Raw genomic sequence first — 4833 nt, 5'->3', positions numbered from 1 at the left:
CAAGCCCTTATTATATGAAATAATAAAGGGACTTATCTAAGAAAAAGATAAAAAACTATGAACTGTAAAATGACAACAAACTCACAACTATCAAAAGCCAAACCTAAAATAACAAAAACAAAAATGAACTAAGCAAATAACTAGATTCACAAAAATAGAGATCATGTGGAGGGTTATCAGTGTGGAAGGGTGGGGGGAGAATAAGGGAAAAGGTGCAGGGAATGGGAAGCATAAATAATAGGTACAAAATAGACAGGAGAAGTTTAAGAATAGTATGGGAAATGGAGAAGCCAAAGAACTTATGTGACCCATGAATATGAACTAAGGTGGGGGAATGATGGTGGGAGAGGTGTACAGGGAAGAGGAGAATAAAGGTGAGAAAAAATGGAGCAGCTGTAATAGCATAATCAATAAAATATATTTTAAAAGACAATCCTCAAAAGTGTATGCAGGCACAAATCATATTTCCTGATATCAAACTATACTACAAACATGTAATAATTATAACAATATGCTACTGTCATAAAGCAATGAAACACAGACCAATAGAATAGAACAGAGAGAACAGAAACAAACTTCCACATATATGGTCAAATACTATTTGACTTGGTTGCCAGGAATACTTAATGGGGAAAAGATAGTATTTCCAGTAAATTGTATTGGGTAAACTAGATAACCACATGCTGAAAATGAACTTGGACCCCTATATATGCTACTCACAATAATTAATTCCAAATGGGTTAATTAACTAGAGCAAAAGATAGAAATCTTGAAACTCCTAGAAAAAAAAATCCTGAGTTTGCTCTTGGCAATGATTTTCTGCACAAAACGCCAAACACATAAGTAACGAACACAAAAACCATCAAGTGAATCTACATCAGGCTAATCAGATTCTGCCCAATAAAGGAAATAATCAACAAAATTAAATATTTCATTGGAACACTCAATCCATATATTAGATAATGGATTAGTATCCAATACATACATATATATAATAAATTACTCAATAACAATGGCAACAAAAAAAATAATGATTTAAAAATGGGCAGATAAACTGCATAATTTATTTTTCCAAAAAAGTCAGTTATATGCTTAACAGGCACAGGTAAAGAAGTTCAACATCACTAATCATGTAAATTCAAATAAAAAATACAATGGTATATTACCTCATGCTGTTGAAAATAATATTATAAAAAAATTTTAAATGTTTTGGCTGATATATGAAGAAAAGGGAGCACATTTCTGCTCTGTTGGTAGAAATGTAAATTGGTTTAGCCACATTAGAAGTATATAGGATCCTCAACAAAATTAAAAATATGATTATTATAAGATTTAATTATCTTACTTCTGGCTATATATCCAAAGGAAATGTAAAGAAGATATCAAAGAGATATCTGCTCTACCAAGTTTATTACAGCATTATTCATAAGAGCCAAGATATTAAAACAGTGTAGGTACCAACAGATAATGGTTAAAGAAGTAACATCACCCTGGCTGGTGTAGCTCAGTAGATTGAGCGCGGACTGGGAACCAAAAGAGCGAACCAGGTTCGATGCCCAGCCAGGGTACATTCCTGGGTTGCAGGCCATAACCCCCAGCAACTGCACATTGATGTTTCTCTCTCTATCTCCCTCCCTTCCCTCTCTAAATAAATAAATAAATAAATAAATAAATAAATAAATAAATAAAATCTTAAAAAAAAAGAAGTAACATCACTAAATCTTATGACAATCTTTTTTGAGGGCAATTTGAATGGATCTTAAGGGAATTATGGTAAGCAAGATAATTCAGAGAGAGAAAAACAAACACTGTATGATATCATTTATATGTATAATCTAACAAATCCAGAATTGGAGTTAGCAGGAGCTGGGGTGAAGGAACTGGGGAGATACTGGTCAAAGAGCATAAATGTATAGTTAGAGGATGAGTAAGCTTTAGAGAGCTAATGGATGACCTTGTGATTATTGTCAATGGTACTCTATTATAAACATTTAAAACTACTAAGAGACTATATCTTTATAATTCTCATCACACACTAAAAAAATAGTAATTATTTCATGTGGCAAAGGTTTACAAGTGCTACAGTAGTAACCATATTGTAATATATAAATGTTTCAAATTAACACTGTATACCTTACACTTATATAATGTTCTATATTACTGGCAGCTCAAAAATTTAGAAAAGAAGTAATAAATAAATAAATAAATAAATAAATAGCTGCATTTAGGGGAAAAACATGAATGATATAAGAAAATGGTTCCCTTTTGTTTTCCAGTTTTTGTAGCATGAGGAATCATGAGCAGCAAAGTCTCCCACGACACCCTCTTCCAGATGGTATGGGAAGTTCTGCATGGGAACCAGTGCAAGCACCAGTTTTTGGAGATGATAGAGTCGCAGATTAGCTTGAAGACCTCTGACCCTCAGAAGGACAAATGCTTCTTGAGCACCATCAGGCTTAAGTTCACTCCCCGCCCCAAGTTCTCCATGTGAGTTCTGGGGGGACCAGCAGCACTATGATGGGGCCAAGGCCATGGAACATCCCCCACATGGACATTGAGGCACTGAAGAAACTCAGCAGGAAAAAGAAATTGGTCAAGAAGCTGGCTAAGAACTATGATTCTTTTTTGGCTTCAGAGTCTCTGATCAGGTAGATCCCACAAACCCTTGGACCTGGCCTGAAGAGAGCTGACAACTTCCCTTTCGTTTTGACCCACAATGAGGGCATGGTGGCCAAAGTTGAAGAAGTGAAATCCACAATTAAGTTCCAGATGAAGAAGGTACTCTGTCTGGCGGTGACTAGTGGCCATGTGAAGATGACAGATGATGAGCTTGTATACAACATCCACTTAGCTGTCAATTTCCTGATGTCACTGCTCAAAAAGAATTGGCAGAATGTCTGACCTTTGTACATCAAGAGCACCATTGGCAAGGTCCAGTATCTGTACTAAGGTACAGCTACCAAAAATAAAAAGAAGGTTCAATTTATTAGGTTTTCATTATTACTCAGTATATTCTATGTTTTTATGCTTAATTTAAGTACGTCACAATATTTAAAAAATTATAAACCAGATGTGTTTATGGTATTTATTTTTTTAAGATTTTATTTAGTTAGTTTTACAGAGAGGGGGAGGGAGGAAGAAAAAGAGGTAGAGAAATATTGATGTGAGAGAGAATTATCGACTGGTTGCCTCTCATACACCACCCTACCAAGATCAAACCCACAACCCAGACATGTGCCCTGACTGGGAATCAAACAGGCAACCTTTTACTTTGCTGGATGACACCCAATCAACTGAGCCACACCAGTCAGGACTATTTGTTTGTTTGTTTTAATGAATGGATGAGCAGGATGAGTGGCAAATGCAGAGTGATAGAATGATTATAAGCAAGGCAGGAGTATGTGAGCACCCCACATTGGCAGGTTCTGTCCCTCTAGCCCACATCAGTTTTCCTTCAGATAAACTCTGATACTGCACTGTATTTTTTCCATAGACTCTTTCACTGTTAAATTTCTACATCTACAATTAAGTATCTATCTATCATCTATCAATCTATAACCTTTTTTATAGATTCACGCACACATACACTTACATATTCACTTGTGAGACTTCATCTAATATCAGTAGCCTCACTACAGTCTACATGAAAAGAAATATTCATTCTCAAAAGAAGCCTGGCATATAACCCAATGGATCTAAAATTAATCATTATTAATTCTACATTTCCTTCCATAGATAGACCAATTTTTGAATAGGGAATTGATACTTAGAACATAAAACTTAGTAGAAAGAGTAATTTGTTAAAACATTTAACAACAACAAATAAAATGAGTAAATCAGTAAATCCAGTGAGGCTTTAATATTTAACGACAGTTCTCTTGGCACCTGTCTTCCTGGAGTCCTGTGCCTCATGCCCTCCAAAGATGCTTTAACACAGGAGCCCCAAGTGCGGGGAGGAGGGGTGCAGCTGTGTCTGTAGTATTCTGGGAAAAAAAACACCTGGAAGAGTAGCAGATGTGGACATACTGTGAACATATGATGTTTATTAGTCACATTACAGGAGAGTACATTGATGGTGGCAGATTGGATGGTGGCAGATTGGTAAAAACTTGGCCCACCTCTAGCCTTAGTGCTACTTACACGGTTAGGAAGGGAGTAGCATGTGAAAACTCTGTACTTTTGTAATAAGCATGGGAGTCTTGAGACACAGGGGCCTTGAGAGAGCTGGGACATCCAGATATAGACTGTTATCCTCATTCCTTTGGGCTGCTGGCTAGGTGGCCATCTGTTCTCTGAGGCCATGGAAGGGTCATGAGTTATCCCACACTCCACCCTGACATTGCTCCTCCACCTCACAATCTTCATATTATTTCCTTTGGACAGGAAATCCCCAGGTGCTGAGAGTGTTGGGGTATTGCATTCATATGGCACAAATACAATATAGGCCATACCCCAATAGGAGGATAAGAAGGTAGAGGCTGATAATGCCAAAGGGAACATGACTTTTGTCTTACCTCACCTGACAACTCCTATGATTTTGACAGAAAAACCAGGTCCCTGCCTACATAGGGTATGGAAGTCTCATCCTGCCTGATCCAAGGGATATAAAACAATGGGATCTGAGACTGGAATAAAGAGACTGTTAGATGATTTTTCTAAAATAGGAATAGGCTAGAATCTCCAAAGCATCACCTTCTTATTATGGAATTGTTTATCCAATTAAACCATCTAGTCCTGACAAGTTCATTCAGCCAAACCACTGAGTTTTATTTCAGGAGGTGGCAATGCAAATGGGTTTCTAAAGTGAGGCCTATACTGTATAAACAAGGAACC

At 36.8% G+C, this 4833-nt stretch overlaps 1 pseudogene; it reads left to right on the top strand.

Moving 5' to 3' along the window:
• Positions 1-2280: 2280 nt before the first annotated feature.
• LOC114495356 lies at positions 2281-2949 on the top strand (annotated as a pseudogene).
• Positions 2950-4833: the final 1884 nt, after the last annotated feature.

The sequence above is a fragment of the Phyllostomus discolor genome, chromosome 4, assembly GCF_004126475.2.
Source record: "Phyllostomus discolor isolate MPI-MPIP mPhyDis1 chromosome 4, mPhyDis1.pri.v3, whole genome shotgun sequence".
NCBI classification, from domain to species: domain Eukaryota; kingdom Metazoa; phylum Chordata; class Mammalia; order Chiroptera; family Phyllostomidae; genus Phyllostomus; species Phyllostomus discolor.
The sequence above is the reverse complement of the archived record's forward strand: the minus strand, read 5'-3'. Positions and strand labels throughout refer to the sequence as shown.